Consider the following 24,382-nt stretch of genomic DNA (forward strand, 5'->3'; position numbering starts at 1 on the left):
AGAAGGTTAGATAGAGTAGATCTGATAAGTGTATATCGACCTCCTAGAGACAAAGTCTTTGCCTTCCACAAATATAATTTCTTATTGAATCTCTCTACCATTGGATCCCAAATAGATTTTGAGGGCCTCGAATCCACCAAAGGGATACCCAAATATTTGCAAGGAATCTTCTCAACCCCACATTTTAGTAGTCCAGCCGTCCTTGACACTATGTTTTGAGGACATCCAATTCTGATCAACTTGGTTTTAGAGATATCCATAATCTACTGATTTCCATTACATTTGGATCGCAAAAATTATGGTACCATATGCAAACTGTAAGTGTCATACAATCACACCATTGTTCCCAACCTCAATGCCTAAAATAAGATCTTGTGAAAATACATCTCTTAGAAAACACTGAAACTTTCTGCCACCAATGTATACAAGAAAAGTGATAGGGGATCTCCTTGTCTGAGGCCCCCAGAACTCCTAAAGAAACCAGTTGTCTTACCATTCATGAGCATTGAAAAGCGAGAAGATGAAAGAAATACTCTATCTCTATCTAAAACCCATGCTTCCCATGATACTTTAAAGCACGTCCTAATCCACCTTATCATAGGATTTTTCAAAATCTATCTTACAAAGAAGATCTGGCTTTTTTTTTTATCCTGAAATGAATACATTCTTTAGCTACTAGAATGCTATCCATAATTTGTTTATATTTTAGGAAAGCAGATAGAGGATCTAAAATAACCAAGTGGATCACGTTCGCAATCTATTGGCAAGTATCTTTGCAATGATTTTATAAAGACTACCCAATAAGCTAATGGGGCAGATGTCTTACACATCCTCTATTACCTATTTTTTTGGAATAAGGGCAATGAAGGTAGAATTCATTGCCACATTAGTTCTACCTATCCAATAGAATTGCTCCAACAATATAATCAAGTCGCCTTTCAGGAGATCTCAAAATGTTTGAAAGAAAGCTAAGGGAAACCATCAGGTCCCGGGGCTCTATATCTCCCATGACCAAAAACTGCCTCCTTAATTTCTTGATCTAAAATTTGAGAGTTTCTCTCTTTAAAAACTTTGAGCTATTTTCTCTCGAAATTTTTTAAAATATCTTATCTCTCTAACACTTAAAACTTGAAATAGTTTCTCTTTCTAAAATTCTTGAGGTAGGTTCTCTCTATTGGTTTTTGGTACTTCTCTCTCTAAAATTTGATATAGCTTCTCTCTAAAAAAAATTTAAAAAAAAATACTTAAATTTTGAAGTAGTTTCTCTCCCTAATAATATTTTGAAATAATTTCTCAAAAAAAATTTAAAAGTATTTTCTCCCTCTAAATCTTAAAATCAATAATAGTTTCTTGCTCTAAAATTTGAAGACAATTTCTCTATCTAAAATATAAAATTTGAGGTAGTTTCTCTCTCTAATTCATGATGGTGTTTTTGTGGAATTAATTGTATTTTACAAAGTGGACATCTCCATAACAAGGAAATCTCACTAGAAATCAATTTCAAAAGGTAAAAGCAACGCTAAAGATTTCTTTATTTTTGGCTTGAAATAAGAAAAATAACTAAAGGCAGAAATACTTTTCAGTCTCAAATTTTGTATTCAAACCCTGAAAGGCACCATTTCCACTAAAAAGACCGTTCTGAAAATATATTTACCAGTATCCTAAATCTCTTTCTCTCGTGCACATTCTTTCTCCCTCTCAGGTAAAACCAAAACTTTGACTCTCCTTAACCACAAATAGGCTCTCTCATTCTCTTTTTGTTTTTGTTTTTGTTTTTTTAGTCATCCCCATTTTTCTCTCTCTCTACCCATAATGTTGATCCTAATAGTTTCCCTATCTAAATAAAGTCAATTGATACTAGTCTCATTTTTGGAAAAAGACAATCCTACTACTCAATGTTCAAAAAATCGACTTAGCCAAAATGCTCGGGCCCTGGCCAAGGTTATTTACTCGGGCGAATCCGAATAACTCTCTCGAGTCAAGTATATTTTAAAAAAAAAAAAAAAAACATAATATGTATATTTAGTGCGAGGTTTTTTAATATTAAATACTAATGGTATGCTGGTTATGCTTTGGGACATTGGCGGCCTCAATAATAGTGGTTGTAGGTTCAATTCTTAATGGCCTGCGAAAAATAATAACCAGAGAGACTTGACAACTTATTTTAATATTAAATACTAATGGTATGTTGGTTATGCCTTGGGACATTGGCGCCCTCTGTAAAAGTGGTTGTAGTGGTTGTAGGTTCAATTCTTAATGGCCTGCAAAAAATAATAACCAGAGAGACTTGACAACTTATTTTAATATTAAGTACTAATGGTATATTGGTTATGCTTTGGGACATTGGCGGCCTCTGTAATATTGGTTGTAGGTTCATAGGTTCAATTCTGTTGGTTATGCTTTGGGACATTGGCGGCAGCTGTAAAAGTGGTTGTAGGTTCATAGGTTCAATTCCTGATGGTCTGCGAAAAATAATAACCAGAGAGACTTGACAACTTATGTATCTTGAATGTGAAATATAAATATAAATATAAATACAGCAAGCAAACTCTTACGTGAAAACAACTTAAGTGGCTTAAATGTGACATATAAATATAAGTTATAAAGTTGTTTTAAAACCAACTCACTATACAAAATCTGCAAACTCTTGCGCGAAAACAATAACGAGAGAGACTTGACAACATATGTGACTTAAATATGATATATAGATATAAAGGCACGCTTTTATGCTTCCCCGTATAAAACTTATATATTTTCCCTTATCTAACTGTTCATTCTGAATAGAGGACAAAGATTGCCCTAATCACAATATCACTTCTCTACAATATTTTATTTTTATTTTTTTTCTATAAACTATTTTGACACCAAATTTTGGTTGTCCGATCCCCTATTAAACTCTCACTAGCAAAAAATATAAAAAAAATATTTCCAATAAAATAAAATAATCAAAATACCTCTAAAATTTTTAAGGGGTATTTTGGTCATTATATTTTTTCAAAAAATTATTTTTAATATTTTTTATAGGTGTGCCCGAATGAGAATATGGCACATACCAAATTTCATACTCATAGAATTTGTATAAAAAAATAAATATAAAATACTTTGAGAAATCCGATCTAAGATCAAACGGTAAGTGGCTCTCTTGATCAAAATTGGATGGCTGGATGGTAGGAGGAACATAGATTATCTATATTGTAGGAAAAGTATAGAAACCTTTCCCTAAAAACTTGGTACGTGCCATCTTCTCATTCGGATCCACCTATAAAAAATATTACAATAAATTTTCGATAAAATAAAATGACCAAAATACCCTTGAAGGGGTATTTTGGTCATTTTATTTTATTGAAAATATTTCTTTTTTACATGTTTTGCTAGTGTGAGTTTAATAGAGGATTGGATGTATAAAATTAAAAATAGTTTATAGAAAAAAATTTAAAAATAAAATAGCATAGAAACATGACATTGTGATTGAGGCAATCTTAGTTAGCCCTTCATTCAGAATGGAGAGTTGGATAAGGGGAAGTATATAAGTTTTATGTTGTAGAAAAAACATAGAAAACGTACCCAAATATAAATATAGTTTATAAAGTTGATGTACAACCAAGTCGTTTAGCATAATGAAGGGTTGCTATATAGACTAAGAGCGAGGCAAATCGGGAAGCAGACGTATGGAGCCTCTAGCTCTAAGGAAGGACAGTTTCGCCGAGGCGATATCAACATAGGAGAACATCCGTTTCAATTGATAGAGATTCGTGATCATCAGCCACGATCAAATGGTTCTAGCAAGATTTACCATGCTTATTACCAAAGGTTATCTATCAAATATTGAATTTAAGACTTAACATTCCGGAAAAGCAAAATATTGAGTTTAAAAGTACCCTAAAGCCAGCATTCACTTTACTTGATTCACGAGTCGACATCGCAATCGATGGGGCTACACTATTCTAGAAGTGGCCAAAGTCTGCGTGAATATAGATATACCAGAACGTTCGTAGCTTTTTATTTTTTATAGAAAATTATAGATACACTAAAATAAACATTGTAGAAATTTTATCCCCCAATAATTTTGATATCACACTTTAAACCCAATACTATTTTTTTTTGTATTTACCCTATAGGCAAAAAGTAAAAAAAAGTAGAAACTAAAATGCCCCTTTCTCTCTCTCTACCCACCCTCTTTTTTTCTCTACCCAAAGTCCCTCTCTCTCTATGTGCCCTTTCTTTATCTCTACCCAAACGCCCTCTCTCTCTACTCGCCCTCTTGCTCTTTTTCTGCCCAAACTTGCTCTCTGTCTACCTGCCCTCTCTCTCTTTCCACCTCTACCCAAACTCTCTTTCTTCCTTTTTCTCTCTGTGCCCAAACTCCCTCTTTTCTCTCTCCGCCCTCTTTCTTTCTCTCTCTGCTCAAAGTCATCTCTCTCTACCCACCCTCTCCCTTTCTTTCTCTGCCTATGAAAACCCCTCTCTTTTTCTATCTGCCCAAAAAACCCATATACCAAAGTCCGAAGCTTTATACAATTTGTCATGGAGATGGAGATCACATTTTGAAATGGAGTACCCTAATGAGACACAAGCAATGGACATGAATATTTTTGCATTGACAGCATATGATGCAGCATAGGTCTTGCACTTGCCGTTGAAAGATCTAGCCAATTTTGGAGATCTCTTCCCCTTAACACCATTGTAAACTCATCGGTTTCCACAATGCCAAACAGTTCATTTTTGGGCAACTTTCTCATAAATTTCCATAACCAGGTTTCAATTGGTTTTTTCGGGCAGAGAGAGAAAGAGATAGAGAGAGAGAGAGGGGGTAGAGAAAACGAGGGAGTTTGGGGAGAAAAAGAGAGGGGAGCAGGTAGAAAAAGAGAGAGGGTGGGTAGAGAAAGGGAGTTTGGGTCGAGAGAGAGAGAAAAAAGGCGGGTAGAGAGAATAGTTTGGGTAGAGAAAGAGAGGGCGAGTAGAGAGAGGGAGTCTGGGTAGTAAAAGAGAGGGCAGGTAGAGAAAGAAAGGGAAAAGAAATTTTAGTCTTTAGTTTTTTTGCTTTTGACTAGAGGTTAATACAAGAAGAAACACAGTGTTGGGTCTAGGGTGTAATACGAAAAGCATTGGGATAAAGATGTCTTCAAAATTTATTTTGGAGGTATTTATAACTATACCTATTGTTTTGGGTAAATAAGAATGCTTAGAGCTTCAAGTAATTAGTTGTTTATTACTCATCAAATATGTCATAATATAATATTCACTCTCTCTATGGCATATAAACGGTTAGATCCTTTTTTTATGTACATACAGACCCTAAAATTGTTTCTAAAATATGAAATGCTTATAGGTACTAATCACAAAGAAGGTCCGTTAGCCTATTTTTTTTATTTTATTCTAAAATTTCCTTTTGGTCTGAGGATAGAATCCTTTGATTTTTTTTTTTTACCTTTTTCGTTAGTAGGGCAGTGCTCCATGCTTTAAGGGAGCGTCCTACTAAATAAAAATCTAAAAAAAAAAAAAATTTAAAATTCTGTTTGAGGATATCCTCGGATTGGGGGGCAATTTTGAGAAAAACGAAAAAAGCGGGTTGGCTAACCTTTTATGTAATTTCTACCTATAAATACTGCATTTCATTTTTTGTAGAAAACTTTTAGGGTCCGTATGTAATCGTTCAAACAACACGTTTAATGTTGACAGCTACGTTCGCGTTCGGCTTAAGGGTTTGCCTCAAAAAAATCTTTTTCCATTGAAATATATTTTAAGAAAAATATTTTCTATAAAATAGATATTAGTTGTTTGGATGGTACATGGATGCATGACATTATCATGGCTTTTTTTTTTTACTTTATTTGTTAAATATATTTATTGTAGTATTCATTATAATGTCACTTTTTTCATTCAAATTTTTTTCAAGTAGTTTCTTTCTCTAAAATTTAATATAGTTTATTTCTCGAAAATTTAGATGTAGTTTCTGTCTCTAAAAATTTTCAAATAATTTATCTCTCTAAAACATAAAATTTGAGATAGTTTTTCTGTGAAAATTTTGATGCAACTTCTTTCTCTAAATTTTTTTAAATATTTTCTCTCTCTAAAATCGGTTAGGTACTTGCTTTCTCTAAAGCGTAATATTTGAGATAGTTTCTGTCTCTAAAATTTGATGTAGTTTCTCTCTCTAAAAGATAATTTCTCTCTCCAGAACTTAAAATTTAAGATAGTTTCTCTTTCTAAAAATTTTCAGTGTCTTCTCTCTTGAAGACTTAAAATTTGAGATTATTTCTCTCTGTGAGTTATAATTTAAGATAGCTTTTCTCTTTGAAAATTTTGTGATAGTTTATCTCTAAAAAATTTTGAAGTACTCTCATTTTTTAAAATTTAAAATTTGAGATAGTTTTTTCTCTAAAAATTTGAGATAGTTTCTCTCTCTAAAACATAAAATTTGCGGTAGTTTCTCTCTCTAAAATTTTTGAGATCGTTTCTCTCCCTGAAAAGTTTTTGGGCCTCTCTCTCTCTAAAACTTAAGATTTGAGATAGTTTTTCTTAAAAAAATAATTAAGTACTTTATCTTCTCTAGAACTTAAAATATTAGATAGTTTCTCTCTCTAAGACTTAAAATTTGAGTTAGCTTCCTTCCCTGTAAATTTGGAGATAGTTTCTCTCTCTATAATTAGTTTCTCTCTTTATAATTTCTAGGTACTTTCTCTTTATAAACTTAAAATTTGAGATAGTTTGTCTCTCTGTAGTTTTTTGGTACTTTCTCTTTATAAAATTTAAACTTTCAAATAGTTTCTCTCTCTCAATAATTTTTACGTACTTTCTCTTTATAAAACTTAATATTTGAGATAGTTTATCTCTCTAAAAATTTTATCATGGTTTCTTTTACTATTACTTAAATTCTTACTTTTTTTCTTTTTAAACATTAACACGACATTTCCATTAAATCAAAAAAGAGTTACAAAATACATGACATACAGGAAATAAAGAAGATGAAATACAAAAAAATTGGCAATCAGAGAAGTGCAGTTTACTCTTTCTTTGGCTAAGTAATCTGCCTCCTCATTCGGCTCACGAATGCAATGATACAAATTGACATTGATAAAAGCAATGATGTTCCTAATCTCATGAAATAATACTTTAAGGCTCGATGGAACATTGAATTCTTCATAGCTCCATGCTATGACATTTGCCGAATCTCCTTCAATAATCTTTTGCCCTTCCCACCGTGAAAGAAGTTTCAAACCCTCTAGGAGACCTCTAGCCTCCACTTCATTTGCAATAGGAATACCATACGGACCTAAATATGAGGATAAAACATAACCCATATGATTTCTAATCAATACACCATATCCAACTGCTCTTAGATTGCAAAAGCTATTGTCATCAAAGTTCAATTTGATTGAGTATAGAGGAGGTGGGGACCAAACAATAGCTCTTCGACTAGATCACATGCTGCTCAAAGTCGCGATTGCTAAGGGGTAGTTAATGATAAGACTCTTTGGTGTCGAGCCACTATCTTTGTGAGAGGAAAACCAATATGTTGTTGAGGCTAAAATGTTAGATTTTAATATAGAAAAATAAGTAGAGATTCCTTCAAATACTCTTCAATTTCTCTCCTTCCACATACCCCAAAGGACACTTACCCAGACAGAATGCCAAAATATATTATCCACCTTTGGAATACCATGGGATAACCATTGAGTGATAAGCAACCTGCAAAATTTTGGAATTGGAATGGATAAGTTAAAATATTGGCAAACCCAATTTCAAAGATAAAAAATGAAAAGGCAATAGAGGAATAAATGTTATGTCGTATCAGTCGCTAGCTTTGCACAAAATGCATTGAGAGATAAGCAACCTGCAAAATTTTGGAATTGGAATGGATAAGTTAAAATATTGGCAAACCCAATTTCAAAGATAAAAAATGAAAAGGCAATAGAGGACTAAATGTTATGTCGTATCAGTCGCTAGCTTTGCACAAAATGCAGTCCAATAGTCCAGCCATCCTTGACACTATGTTTTGAGGACATCCAATTCTGATCAACATGGTTTTAGAGAGATTTACTTTCAACCCAGTTGCGATTTCAACACTCTTTAGAAATATCCACAATCTACTAATTTCCATTACATTTGGGTTGCAAAACATTATGGTGTCATTTGCATATTGTAAGTGTGATACAGTCACACCATTGTTCCCAACCTTAATGCCTGAAATAAGACCTTGTGAAGATACATCTCTTAGCATAAAACTGAAACTTTCTGCCAGCAATGTATATAAAAAAAGTGATAGGGGATCTCCTTGTCTGAGGCCTCTAAGACTCCTAAAGAAACCAGTTGCCTTACCATTCATGAGTATTGAGAAGCGAGAAGATGAAAAACACCCCTCAATCCATATCCTTTATCTCTATATAAAACTCAAGCTGCCAATGATACTTTGAAGCACTTTCTAATCCACCTTATCATAGGATTTTTCAAAACCTATTTTACAAAGAAGACCTGGTTTCTTCTCTTTGATCCTGAAATGAATACATTCTTGAGCTACTAGAATGCTATCCATAATTTTTCTGTCTTTTAGGAAAGCAAATTGAGGACTTCAAATAACCAAGTGGATCACCTTTCGTAATCTATTGGCAAGTGTCTTTAAAATGATTTTATAAAGACTACCCAATAAGCTGATGGGCAGATGTCTTACACATCCTCAATTACCTTTTTCTTTGGAATAAGGGTAATGAAGGTGGAATTTATTGTCACATTAATTCTACCTCTCAAATAGAATTCTTCCAACAATTGAATCAAGTCGTCGTTCAGGAGATCTCAAAATATTTGAAGAAGGCTAAGGGAAAGCCATCAGGTCCCGAGGTTTTGTCTCTCCCAAGACCAAAAACTGCGTCATTAATTTCTTGATCCACTTTTTGAGAGTTTCTCTCTTTATAAATATTTTTTGGTAGGTTCTCTCTATATATTTTTTGGTACTTCTCTCTCTAAAATTTGATATAGTTTCTTTCTAAAAATTTTTTAAAAAAGTTAAATTTTGAAACAGTTTCTTGCCCTAAAAATATTTTGAAATAATTTCTCTAAAAAATTTAAAGTATTTTCTCTTTCTAAAGCTCAAAATCAAGAATAGTTTCTCTAGCTAAAATTTGAAGAAAATTTCTCTGTCGAAAATGTAAAATTTGTGGTAGTTTCTCTCTCTAATTCGTATGGGTGTTTTTGTGGAATTAATTGAATTTTATAAAGTGGACGTCTCCATAACGAGGAAATCTCACTCGAAATCAAATTCAGAAGGAAAAGACAATGATAAAGATTTCTTTATGTTTGGCTTGAAATAAGAAAAATAATTAAGGGCAGAAATACTTTTCAGTTTCAAAATTTGGATCTAAACCCCTGAAAGGTGCCATCTTCGCTAAAAAAAAATTTTGAAAATATATTTACAAGTATCCAAACAACCCCTTAAATTTAATCTCTCTCGTCCACATTCATTCTCCCTCTCTGGTGAAACCCAAACTCTGACTCTCTTTGTAACCACAAACCGGCTCTCTCATTCTCTTTCTTTCTTTCTTTGTACAACGTGATCCCCATTTTTCTCTCTCTCTACCCACAAAGTTTATCCTAATAGTTTCTCTCTCTAAATAAAGTCAATTGATCCTAGTGTCACTCTTGAAAAAGCCAATCCTACTACTCAGTGTTCAAAAAATCGACTTCGCCAATATATTTGGGCTCTGGCCGAGACTATTTACTCGGGTGAGTCCGAATAACTCACCCAAGTCAAGTGCATTTTTTTAAAAACTAAAATAAAGAAAAAAACATAACATGTATGTTTCGTTTGAAGTTTATTAATATTAAATACTGATGATGTGTTGGTTATTTTTCGGGACATTGGCGGCCTCCATAATTGAGGGTTTTTAGGTTCAATTCCTCATGTCCTAAGAATGTTGTGAAAGCTCCTTTGAATAAAACAAAGACAAGTTTTTATAAAACGCAAAAGTAATAACCACGACATATAAATATAACTTTAAATACTGGTTATAAAGTTGTTGTACATGCAGCAAACTCTTCCTTGAGAACAACTTATGTGGCTTAAATGTGACGTATAAATATAATTTATAAAGTTATTTTACAACCAACTCACTATACAAAATCTACAAACTCTTACGTGAAAACAATAACAAGTAAGACTTGACAACTTATGTAACTTAAATGTGACATATAAATATATGGGCAAGCTTTCTACATTTTCTTTACAGCATAAAACTTTTATATTTCTCCTTATCCAACCGTCCATTCTGAATGGAGGGTCATGATTGCCCTAGTCACAATGTCACGTCTCTATACTATTTTATTTTAAACTTTCACCAACAAAAAATATGAAAACAACATTTTCAATAAAATAAAATGATCAAAATACCCTTGAAAGCTTCAAGAGGCATTTTGGTCATTATATTTTATCGAAAAATTATTTTTAATATTTTTTATAGGTGCGCTCAAATGAGAAGATAGCACATACCAAATTTCATATTCATACAATTTCTATAAAAATAAATAAAAATAAAACACTTTGAGACATCGGAACTAAGATCAAACGGTGAGTGGCTCTCTTGATCAAAATTGGACGGCTGGATGGTAGGAGAAGCGTAGATCTTCTATGTTGTAGGGGTAGTATAGAAACCTTTCCCTAAAAATTTGGTATGTGCCATCTTCTCATTTGGGGTACCTATAAAAAGTATTAAAAATATTTTTTCGATAAACTGTAGTGACCAAAATAACCTTTGAAAATTTTAGGGGTATTTTTGTCATTTTATTTTATTAGAAATAGTTTTTTTATATTTTTTGTTAGAGCGAGGTTAATAGAGTGTTGGATGTACGAAATTCAAAATAGATTACAGAAAAAGTTTTAAAATAAAAAAGTGTAGAAAGGTGACATTGTGATTAAAGCAATCTTAACCTTCCATTCAAAATGGACGGTTGGATAAGGGTATATAAGTTTTATGTTGTAGGGAAAGCATAGAAAGCTTGCCCAAATATAAATATAGTTTATAAAGTTGTACAACCAACTCGCTTTAACTTGGAGGGAGGACGAGTTACTTGATTGAGTAGGAGTGGCCTCAGCCGAGCATCAAAACCACGCTACTACTTTAATTACAGACCCAAACGCCATTTTTCTTCCCCCAAAGCGCTCCGTCACAAACACAAATTGTTTGTCTTTCTCCCGAAGGTTTCCCTTTATCTCCTACTCCTTAATGAATCCTGCTGCTCTCTGTTTGCACAAATCCTACTCTCTTTCCCCAAAGCGTATTCCCTTTTACTCTCTTTGTTCATACATTCAATCTACTACTCTCGCTCTCTCCACGCATACAATCCTGCTATACTCTCTTTTAGTGCATTGCATACTCTCATTGCACAAAACCAACCCTACTTGTATCCCTATGTCTCTAAATAAATACAATAATATGAGTCTTCTCTTTACACCAAACAAATAATTATATTTATCCCTCTCGAAGGGGAAATTATTTCTCTCCCCAGAAAGCTCTCTCTAGATATTGGGTCGGCTGGGCCATTGCCAACCCTATTTATGGGTGTGAGTGAGAGAGCAAATTTTATATGCATGACTATTTTATAGTTTATATGTTAGTGTTATAAGACAGCCAAGTTGCCCCGAGTTATGTGTACAACTCAGGGTCCATAAAAATAGTTTTTGAAAAAATTCTAAAAATAAGTAGGAAAGACCGGATTGTTGTATAATTTTTCTATATATAATTTGGATTTGTTTTCAATTATGGGCTAACGTTTTTTTATGATAATCTATATTTTTAAATTTTCTGTGTTTGGATTTTTTAAAATGTTTCCAATGATAAATGATTTTTTTAAAGGGTGCGGTTTCTATAAGGTTGCAACCTTAAATAATCCAATCAAGGCGCGCCTCCAAATTTTATCATAATAAATAATTTTGGTGTAAAATATTGTTAAGATTATCTGAAAATCTATTTTTATATCTAATTATTATATTTTAAATTATAAAAATGGTTGAAATCAAGTATATCTATAAACATATGAAAATCTTGAAATTGGACAGTCTAGATAATGTGCTGCAAGATGCACCATTTTTGGGACTCAAAATCTGTTTTTTTTTTTTTCCATATTCATACGTCTCAATGTCGAATTGATCAATTATAGGGTTTTTCAACCTAAAAACGATCCTATCCAATGGATTTTTTAAGTGCATATTTAATTCTACATTTTCAGGTTGCAACCTTACATAATTTTTTTCCGTTTTAAAACCCTTTGTCCTATACTTTTTTGTTGCTTTTGGTTTTACTTAACTTTTAGACCTTTGTTGTATTTTTCTATCTTTTTCCATTTTTTGGCATAATTTAAAATTTTCTAGAGCTTTTGGACTTGTACGGTTCTTGAGTGAGTCCTAAGTCGCCTTGGGCCAAGACCAAGTACCTGGCCCGAGGTTAGTTTATGAACAGTGTTTATGTGATGGTTGCAGTTACGTGTGAGTTTATGAACCCCGGTTTATGTAATGGGTGTGTGTTGCACGAGGCCAAGGCTTCACAGTAAAAATAAATACAGCCACACCTATCGTAAAATGGCAATTCGGGCACCAGAACCTCATGACGGCCTTGGATTTACTTTATCTGATTTTGAAACTTTAACCTTCAAATATAGTATAGCACACACTTGCAAATGAGCAAATCCAGGTAATGTGCCACAAGATTTAATATTTATGGGGCTTGAAATTTATTTCTTCTCTTCATATCCAAGAGGGTTTTTTTTTGTGTTAAAGTGTAATTTTCGCCGTGGTTTTGAGGTGTGACTTTACGTTTTTTATTATAAAATTCTGGCCATAGAAAAACATTTCCCATAAAAATACATATACGTAAGATGTATTATACCGGTTTTACAGTTTTTATAGTTTCGAAGTTAAATAGTTCATGAAAGCTTTAACAGTTAGTTTAAATGCAAGCAATTGCAACCCCAACAAAGAGACTTAACTAGTCGACGTGGAAATATTGTAATTGAGGCACGCATTGAAAGCATTAAAGTTCTTGAAAAAAATTGGACGTGGAATTATTATAATTGAGTCAGGCACTGACAGCATTAAAATTCTTGAGAAAAATGGGGTGTCATACCCTTGCATTAACTTTATTTTGGTGGATTACTTGCTACTTATGATTACTTTGATTTGGTTAAGGACACGGTTTCTATTAGTGTTGTAGAATTGAGTGCCCTCTTAAAAAAAAATTTTTTGAAATGGATTTTTGGACCCAATTGTAAAGGACATATAATCTCTAACATGGAGATCATGAAATTGAAAAATAAATAAATTTTAAAAATTTAAAATAACGCTTTTATGAAGAAAACATTTGGACCGTTGGTTTCAACTATTTGTAGATGGACCGCCCATTTGGATTCATCTTTAAAGTGAATGTTTTAAACCTTGGGGCCACAAATATCGAAATGTGTCCAACGACTCATGAAACAATTTTCAAAGGAATGCCCAAAGGACGAAAGATCTTGAAACTTGACTTCAAAATTCGGCCTCCATCAACTAAACCATGTTTGGGAGAAGTGTAGTTCCCTTTGTACATCATCAATTAAACTATGTTAAAGTAGAAGCGGAACATCGTTATTAGGGGCAAGCAAAGCTTATATTGGAAGGGCAGCCCATTTTCTTAAGGGATAGTGTATTGTAATACTATTCACTTTTGATATTTACAATATTGGGCATTGGAATATGAAATCAGACAGATTGAAATGGGAAACAACATTCGAGCAATTTTATTTTGCAGTTTGTGTGAAGTTGACACATCCCTAACAATTGATTTCACATTTAATAGCCAATAATAAATACGGATGGTATACAATGAGACAATTTGTCTTTAAGATATGGAGGTCACAATTACTTACAACCATCTAATGTGAAATCTGATAATTTGGGTGTGTCACAAAGTCCGTGAAATTTTTTTTTGAATATTGAGCTTGGTCAATGAAATAAATGCAGCCACTCAATTTCACATCCAATGGTCAAAATTAATTGTGACTATGTCATTATAACCTTTTTTTTTTGGGTAAATAATCTCATTATATATTTTTCCTAATAAATAGGACCTTCTTATACCAAAAGTTGGTCTCATTATATACATTTCTTAAGTTCATGAAGCGTTATGCTGGAATAAATGAAGTTGTCGCTTCTAAGCTCGCCCCTTGATTGATACCTAAGTGTCTACAATGCAGCATAGTTTCCCAGCACTAACTATGTCCATAAGGTTACAATTGTGGGAGAGGTGAAGATGGGAAAAGTGCTAATGGTGGGTCGTGGTTAAAGACAGGGAGTTAGAGAGAGAAAGTAGTGACAGAGGTGGTGTAGCAGAGAGATGGCTGCCGGGGCTGCCGGGTTCAGCAGAGTTGGTCTCAGGCAGGGAAGGGGCAGTGGCGACGCACGGAGCTGGGTGCACGTGACGGAGTTGTCGCACGTGGCAATGGGTTGCTTGTCACGCATGGCGATAGACTCCAGTCGCACACGGTGATGGAAAGAGGTCAGTCGCACATAGCATTGGGGAAGATAGGATGCGCGGGGCGTTGGGGAAAGATAGATCGCACCGCGTTGGGGAAGATGGATGCGTGCACGGCGATAGGTAAGATGGGTGCACACGGCGATAAGTAAGATGGATTGATGAGACGGCGGTAGGTAAGATGGGTACACGAGAGGGTAATATGTAAAATGAGTACACGAGAGTGCGATCGGTAAGATGTTGGGCAAAGGTGGTCTCGCGGGACCACAGGACATGAAAGAGAGGAAGTCATCAAGAGCGTGCACCAAAGAAAGGGTGCTGTGAAGGAGTGAAGAGGAGATAGATGAATGAGGGACCGTCAGAAAAGAGGAGGTGAACCCTAGGGTGCACAGGGAGGAAGTGGGCATGCGGGAGATAAAAAAAAAAGAAAAGGGGGAAATAGTGGTCCCAAACCACAATGAAAAGAGGGGAAGGTTGTGGTCGTGAGGGACCACAAGGAGGATAGTGGAGAGAGATCGTTGTCAAGTGAGGCCACAAGAAAAAAAGAGAAAAAGAGAATGAGAAAAAGTGAAACACAGACGGCAATGGGGTTCCGCTGTTTATGAAAGGGAGAGAGAAAGACAAAGAAAGCGATGAGAGAGAAGAGAAGAGAGAGAAAAAGAAGGGACAAAAGAGATAAGCCCATGAAAGGGAGAGAGAAAGAGTAAGAAAGCGAAGTGAGAGAAGAGAACGAGAGAGAAAGGGAGAGAAAGTGAAGCGAGAGAAGAGAAGGGAGAGAAAAAAAAAAGAGAAAAGAGATAAGCTCAGGGTACGGACTCAAAAGTTTCTCTCTCCTTTCTCTCTCTCTCAAGATGTCACCCAACAATGAAAAATGATGGAAACTTTTATTAAGCAAAGTGGGGTCCCTTGTACAATGATAGTACGTGATATATAAATCTTTGACCCAAACATGGGTGGATTGATCAAAATTAAACCTAATTGCTGAAAATTTAAAATTTAACTGAATTAAATGAAATTCTAAAAATGGATGCACAATGATTGTTTTGCCCCTGCCTAACAATACATGAAATTCTAAAACAGTTCATGCTGTTACCCCTAAAATGTATGTGATCATCCATGGATGATCCAAGGTTGCTCCGGTGCCCGTTTGAACGAAAGATGATTGTTTTCTTATAGGGCTCGGCATGGCGATCGATTTGATACCAATTTCGAGCCACGGATCGTGTTTTTAAGCTACGATCATGCGACTTCAAATTTGGATGAATCTTGAAAACTTCAGATCGATAATGTGCTCGTTCCTTGATGTTTTTTTATGATTTCTTCGCTGGATCACACTGAGCATGTCGTCACGATCACGTGGCAACAAATGCAGCTCCATTTCATATCTAGGCGAGGATTTTGTATCTTTTGAGTTTTGTTGGAATATGGAATTTCGGTGTCGAAATTTAAAGTCACTTCATCGGCTTCCTGTTTAAAATCTGACCGTTCATCATCCGCGGGGTTCGGAGCAGTGATAGCCATGGACCTTACACATGCGAGGCAACTGGTTTTACGTTGATCGGATTTGCGAGGGCCGTGATTTGAGCGTGATCGGACTTGGGACAAATGAGATATGGTCCCCAAAATTCACTGCTCGAGGCTGACAAAATAGTCGCCTTTAATGGTGCTTTGGTGCAGGGAGGCCACACGGCAATAGTGCGCGAGATACCCCTTTTTGGTCTTTTACCCATAACTTTGTCTTAGAGTGCCCGATTAAGTCGAAACTAGACCCGAAAGGGTTTTCGACCGTTCCAGATCCAATGGTCGTGGCCCCATAACCTTTTAACGTCATGAAGTCAAGACTTGCACTATAGTTTAAGGTCCTACAGCTGGACCATGGTGGTGATGAATGGCAGCCCGTGGAAGCCATAGAGTGAGTATGGTGGTGGTTTTGACTCACTTTGGGGTAATGGGAAGTGGATAATGGTGACCCACTAGCTGAGCATGGGTGAGATTCACTGGGGAATAATGAATGGTAATGGAGAGAGATGGATATACTGGGGAGGTGATGAAGGTGATGTGCGCACTCGGATGGGTCGCTTTGGGAAGAAGTGCTTGAAAATGCACGTAAAGGGCGTGTGAGCGTGTGTGGGGGCATGTTTAAGGTTATGCCTCCGGGACCTATGCAAAGCAGTTTAACGTAATGCGGCCAGGACGTGCACTAAGGGTTAAGGTCATATAGCTTGGACCGTGGTTATACAATTTAATGTCATGCAACTAGGACCATGCAGTTTAAGGTCGTGCAACTAGACATCCGCTACAGTTTAAGGTCATATAGCTCGGACCATACAGTTTAGGGTCGTGGACCTAGACCATTTAAGTGGGTTTCCATGTAAGTAAAGCTCCGTGGGAGATAGTAGCTCGGTTAGAAGCGGACCCACTGGGGATTACTTGGGTAAATATGACTCCATGAGGATAATGATCAATGGCATGCATATAACTCCACTGAGAATGAAGGCCGGAGAACCAACGGAACCCCACTGGGGATTGAAAAGATAAGAATGACTCTAACTTCATGGGAATAATGGGCTACAATACGGATGTGTCTCCTACTGGGGATAAGGGACACTGGCTTACATGTAGCTCTACTGGAATGATAGTCCGGAGCACAGGTGTGACCCCACTGGGGATAGTGGTAGAATACACCAGGTGGAGAGGTGCGTCCATTTCACAGCTTATAGTCATGTGCATGGACTATCTGTCATGCCGTTTAACTTCTTGCTATAGGGACGTTCGTTACAGTTTTAAGGTCTTGCAGCTCGGACCATGGCTATGCAGTTTAAAGTCATGCGGCTAGGACCATGCAGTTTAAGGTCATGCAACTAGACCTCCACTACAGTTTAAGGTCATATAGTTTCGACCATGGAGTTTAGGGTCGTGCATCTAGATCATGGCTGTGCAGTTTAAGGTCATGCAGCACGGACCATTGTGTGGGTCGCCATCTAGGAAAAGCACCATGGGGGATAGGTCTGTAGATAGCAGTATGATTTGGCAGAGAGCTTTAGATGAAGATGGTGGCCCTACAATGAGTGGCAAATTGAAGCGAACTTCACTAGGGATTAAGAGGGCAAGTGTGACTCCCAGTTGTGAAGGATGAGGCTTCATGTAACTCCATTGGGGATGACAGGCCAAAGCATAGGTGTAACCCCACTAGGGATAGTGATAAAACATGCTCGGTGGTAACAGGGTCTAGCATAAGGGCACGCATGACAAGAAATGGGGTCATGGGCAGTTAGAGTATATGATGGAGGCTTAAGAGGGCTATGAGTGGTATGACTCAAATGGAAAAATGGAGGCCAAGAGAGTCTTGAGGTAATGGTGACGCGTGGAATGGGTACAATGGGTTGTGAAAGCATCCTATCAAGTGTAGGGGTATACGGTTGAGACTGCGGAACGCCTCTTTGAGATATTGCTTTGTAGAGGCGGGCGCATGCTTTGCATGCTTTACTTTGAAGCCTCGCAGTCAAAACCGTGGTATACCTCTTTGTGATATGCCATTGTAGAGGTGGTCACATGCCTTGATGGTTTCATGCTCTGCTTCGGAACCTCACAGCTGGAACTGTGGTACACCTCTTTAATATATGGCTTTATAGAGGCAAGCGAATGCTTTGACGGTTGCATGCTCTGCCTCGAAGCCTCACAGTTGGAACTGTGGTACACCTATATGGCTTTGTAGAGGCGAGCGCCTGCTTTGAAGTGCATGCTCTCCTTCTAAACCTCACAGTCATAACTGTGATACACCTCTTTGTGATATGGCTTTGTAGAGGTGGGCGCATTCTTTGAAGTGCATGCTCTACTTCAAAGCCTCACAATCGGAACTGTGGTACACCATTTTGTGATATGGCTTTGTAGAGGCGGGTACATGCTTTGATGGTTGCATGCTCTGCTTCAAAACCTCACAGTCAGAACTATGGTACAGCTCTTTGGGATATGGCTTTATAGAGACTGGCGTAAGCTTTGAAGTGCATGCTTTGCTTCGAAGCCTCACAATCACAACCGAGGTTCATGTTGATTAAGGAGGACACGTCGGAGAAGTGGTGTCCTTTCACCATGGGCTTGTGAAGAAGGATGTAGTAGGGGATGCGTAGGAGGGTGTCATGCGGTAACCCCATGTTGGAAGACATTTACATCATCATGGGTTCTCGGTCAATAAAGCCTAACAAACAGTGAAACTTTTGACAGTCTCAAAATAACCTCAAAACTGACCAAGATCTTCATAAGGACTCTCAAAAGTCTCTTGCCAAGTTTCGTCCATTCCGACATGTTTAAGGTAGTGCAGACTGAGAAATGGTTTCGGTAGAATCAGCCTTTAGCACCCTGAAACGGACCCCTATAACTGAAACTACATTTTTCAGCGGGTCAAATTGCTGTGGGACCACCACCATTGGATCTGACATGGTTGAAAACCCCTAGGGGTCAAGTTTTAGCTTAAACAAATACTTCAGGAAGAAGTTATAGGCAAAAGAGCGAAACAAGAGGAGCTGCACACTATTCCCGTGCGACCACCCTGCAACTGAACTCCATTAAAGGGGTAGTCACGAACGGTGACTTTCGACGCTTATATGTCCCTCATCCGAGATCGTATCGCGCTCAAACTTGATGGAACGTATTCCACTCGTCGAGATGAGGGTTTCGATATGTGACACGCTCCGCGACGATTCTGGATCACCGAGAAAAGTTAGAGAGAAGCTGTTGATCCATGAATAAATTGCAGGAAAATCAGCAGTATCATGGCTTGCTCTAGCGGCCAAATCACACCGCTCACGAACCCGATCAACGCGAAACCAGTTCCATCGCATGCATAAGGTCTAGGGCTATTTCTAGTCTGAACCTTGTTTATGACGAACGATCGGATTCTGTATACGAAGCCGACAAAGTCACTGTAAATTCCATCGTCGGAATTTCAGATTCCGACCAAAACTCCAAAGTTGCAAAATCTTCGTCTGGGCATGGAATCGAGCTGCGTCTGTTGCCCCATGATCTTGAGGGTAGGCTCAGTGTGATCGAGCGAAGAAATTATAGAAAAACATCAAGGAATGAACACATAATCAATCCAAAGTTTCAAGATTCATTCAAATTTCAAGTCCCATGATCGTGTCCTAAAAATAAGAGCCATGGCTCGAAGTTGGTATCAAATCGATCTCCATGTCGAACTCTACAAGGAAGCAATCGTCTTTCGATCAAAAGGGCATCAAAACAGCCCCAGATCATCCATGAAAAATCATGCATGTTCTAAGGCAACACAGGGATTGTCTTGGAATTCAACAACTTGTTAAGAAGTAGCAAATCTGTCAATTTGCACCCCATTTTCTAATTACTTTTAATTCAGTTAAATCTTAATTTCAAGTAATTAGGTTTAATTTTGATCAATCCACCCATATTTGGGCACAATTCTATATGTACTACGTATCATCATTGTACGTAAGAGGCTTGAACCCTTCACAAAAGAGAATTTTTACTTAATAGAATTCCCTTTCTTTCTCATTGTTGGGTCACGTTTGGAGATAAAGAGTAAGGAGAGAGAAACTTTTGAACCGGTACCCCTTGGCTCAAGGTAAACCTTCTCTGTCTTCTTTTCTTTCTTCCTCTTCGTCGGTTGAGCCTCCCTCAGAGGCCATGCACTGCAGTGGAAGTGTCGTGCATGCCTCTTTCTTTTCCTTTTCCCCTTCCTATGGTTTCACAGGTCGCGCATGGCGATGCCAGCACCATGTACGTGCTCCTTTCTCCCTTCTGTTAGTCAATCTTTATCTCTCAATGAGGCTTGTAGACGACACTGCTTATCACCATCCGCAGATGTGTCCTCGACGTCTCAGTGAAGAGCACAGACGACGAAACTAATTGCTGCCCGCAGTGGTCTCCCCCTGTTGCACGCCTATCGTAGACGACGATGCCTATCGCTGCCCGCGAGAGGTCATGGCAACACCTATCGCCTTCCGCGATTCCTTCATGTGCTCAGTGCCTATTGTCATCCGCGAGCTTCCTATGCCTGCTCGGTGCCTATCGTCGTGCGCATGCTCTTCTTGCATCCCACACCTATCGCCGTGCGCCTTGGCAAGAACTATCGTCGCGCGCCTCGCAAATGGCTCTTGCCACATGCTTCACAAGAGGCTATCGTCAGGGGTGCGCTGTCTTCTTGTGTAGCCCCAACGGTACTGCCTAGCTCCGCCTGTAGTTCACTACGTGCCCCCTAACCATGAGTGATAGTGTCTAGCACCGTCCGATGGCCATGACACTGCCACTTCAAGGTTATGAGGTGGTGACACTTAGTGCCATCGGGATCCGATCTCTTCACCGTCTCGTGCATTTTCTTCATTCTCTTGTCACTTGACCAAGGGTAGACTCAGTCTAGTGTGGCCATAGCGGTCTGGCTGTCGGGCTGTATTGCCATCGTGCTGGTACCAAGTATTAAATTAAACTGTGCTGGTCCGAAGTACCGTTCCTGTCTTGCTACCACTCTGAGTCAGTCATTGCACTGGTCCCGCTATCATGATAGCCTCGTCCCCTTGTCAAGTACCCTGTTCTTTTCTCCTCTCATTCAAAACTTCCACTTCATCACCCAAACTTCTCACATTCTTAGCCATACGAATGTCCATTTCCCTAAGACAAGGGTGGGTCCTTCGACCCACTTGTTTTGCAAACGAACCATAATAGTGTTGTGCAAAAAAAAAGAAGATTGCAGGTCAAGGGAGGTGACTCTAAACCAGCTGAACCAGCTGGGGTGCTTTCTGTCATGATCTAAGAGGGCGTCCACGGGAGTCAGTAAGAGCCCAAGTGAGTGTGGTCCCCATCTCACATCCAAAATTCCTCTCTCACTAGTTGGATATCTGCCCTTGTTCTTAAACAAGGTTTCCGAGAGAGCGATCTTAGGTCCTGGGTCCTTCGAACCCAAGACACATGTCACTCCGATCACCTAAATCCGGGGAGGCGAGATTGAGGCACCTAACTAGTTTTGTGACTCCACTAGGAACTTATTACCTGTTCATCGGTTCGCTCTTGTTTGATCAGTATCTTCTTTCACTTTCTGCATTCCTTTCTATGGCATCTGGGTTATTCAACCAGTTCATCCGAGTCAGGAATTTTCTCATCCTCGTACTCGTAATTGTCCCAGGGATGCAAACTGCTCAAGCTTCCTTCCCTACACTCCTTCTGAGTTTGGACTCACAGTTTGGGTCCCAGGTTATTTCTTGGGTTTGTGTGAGAAGGGACTTAAACGTCCTTGACTCCCCGCTTCCTCGCCCTAGTGGACCCTCCACCAAGGCCCCTTGCATTGGTAGCACATCTGCTACCGCACATAGTACGCACCCTGCTACTGGCAAGTCCCTTGCTGGTCATATTGCTTGGATATGTTGGAAGGCTGCCCTAACAGCTTTTGCGAAAGGCAAGCAAGTTGTCATCGCCCCTGAGATTTGCCGTAAGGCAACCCCCCATACTCCTTCACCATTCCGAATCTATATACCTAGAGGCTTAGCACATCAAGGCAGATACCCTAAGTCCTCCACCTCTCGCACACACCTAAAGGCTCATGGTCCAACCACTTGAGCCACACCTTGGGGCAACTTTCGTGCTGCCTCAAACTCGCATTCAATGCTAGGCATTCTCGAGCAAAACCCTGCGCGTGCCATGCATCCCACAACTCGGGGCAGCGCCAATTTTGCGCCAGCTCAAGCACACAAGTGTCGACCGCTCTGTCCTCCCTCCCTATACACACAGCTTCATCCTGTGAGAGATAAGCTCCTGCCTGATCCCTCATAGGAACAAGCTTGTGGGTCTCAATCTCCAAAGGTCGAACTAGTTTAGCAAGCCCTGGTACTCAAAGGTTTTTCCTAAGACTATCATCTTGAGTCAGTCGCCTCAAGTCAGACATGCACTCCGGCCTCACAAGGGAATCCGGGGCAATGGTCTGATGCCAAACAGGAGCCTGCAGCCTCCAAGGTAGCGACCCAGGTTTCTCCCTGTCCTTCAACCCCATTCTTTGCTCCAACTAATCGACACAACCCTCACCTGCTTGAAAATATTGGGCATTCCAAGCCTCAGGCTCGGTTATGGGGTGAGGTCCATAAACGCCTCAGGATCAATTAGAAGAAAGGTCTGTAGATACTGACCAAAGATGCCCCTAAGGCAGTTGAGGTTGCCACATTTGGTGACCTCCTGTCTCGTAATCCCTTCTTCCCTCTGTAGATCCTAGAGCCCAAGCCAGTCCAAGAGTATTGCACGATGATCACTAAAATATCACTTCCCCTTACTTGGCTGATCCAAAAGAATACGAAATTTTTATGATCAGATGACTGTGAGAGAAGTTTTCAGGAACTTAAGAAGAGATTAACCACATAGGGGCAAGGTCATTGCATCCCATAAAGGACTCGGGGGTGTACTCATGTAAAAGGGCAAGGTCATTGCATGCACCTCCAAACAATTGAAACCATATGAGCAGAACTATCCAACGCATGACTTAGAGCAGGCGGCCATAGTGTTTGAGTTAAAAATCTGGAGGCACTATCTCTTTGGGGCCCGATTTAAAGTGTTCACAGATCATAAGAGCCTCAAGTACCAGTTTTCCTAGAAGGAGCTGAATATGAGGCAAAGGAGATGGATGCACTTATTGAATGATTACTACAATTGATTACCATCCAGGAAAAACTAATGTAGTAGCCGATGCCCTAAGTCGGAAAGCCGTGGTCTCAGTGGCACACCTAATGATTCAAGACATGATATTACTAGACGACATACTAGAGTGGCACCCAACTTTACCCCTCAATGATGGGGTCGGTGTACTTTCGTGTGTAATGGTAGAACCCCAGCTCTTTCAACAAATCCGAGTAACGCAAAAAGAAGATCCTCAGCTCATGAAAGTTTATGAAGGAAGGAATATGGAGGAAGAAGAGGATTTCACCTTGGGTAGTGATGAGATGTTGAGGTTCAAGGGCCGAGTGTGTGTCCCTAATAACAATAGTGTAAAAATGGTTGTTTTGAAAGAAGCACACCACTCATGCTACACGGTACACATTGGGAGTACAAAGATGTATCAGAATCTGAAAAAGGCCTTCTGGTGGAACAACATGAGGAGAGATGTGTCTTAGTTTGTCACTAAGTGCTTGACGTGTCAGCAAGTGAAGGTAGAACATCAGAAACCCACAGGACTGTTGCAGCCCTTGCCCATACCAAAGGGGAAGTGGAATACATCACAATGGATTTTGTTTCTGGATTGCTTAGGTCAAGTGCTGGACATGATAGTATCTGGGTCGTTGTGGACTGATTAAATAAGGCTACTTATTTCTTACCAGTCCGCATGACTTATACCCTTGATAAGCTGGCCGAGTTGTACATTAAAGAAATTGTAGGCTTACACGGTGTACCCATCAACATTGTGTCCGACACAGACACTAGATTTACCTCTGGATTCTGAGCTAGCCTACAAACGGCTTTGGGGACCAAACTTTCCTTCAACACCGCCTTTCATCCCCAGAAAGATGGTCAATCAGAAAGGACCATTCAAACACTGGAAGATATGCTAAGCGCATGTGTCACTAATTTGAAAGGAAGCTCATTTGGACATGATTTGGTTAGTAAAACGTTCATGGCAAAAAACATGTAACAGTTATGGAAATTTCATGTCACAAATTTGGCAGGTTCTAGCAAAAGTCACATAAGTTTCCAATCACAAGAGATATTGATATGAGGTATTTTCTCTCTTAAAATAGACTCAAAGCGGTACTTCCCCACAAAATTTAATGATTAACATAGCCATTCTCAATGCTCAAAGAATTACTCAAAAGACAGTCAACTTTGGAAAAACAGTGTGCATGATTAACCCAATTTCAGAAACATGATTCTCTAAACACATTCATATTTCT

This window comes from Amborella trichopoda, chromosome 4 (genome assembly GCF_054954075.1).
Source record: "Amborella trichopoda isolate Santa Cruz 75 chromosome 4, AtrichopodaSantaCruz75HAP2 v2.0, whole genome shotgun sequence".
In the NCBI taxonomy this organism is placed as follows: Eukaryota; Viridiplantae; Streptophyta; class Magnoliopsida; order Amborellales; family Amborellaceae; genus Amborella; species Amborella trichopoda.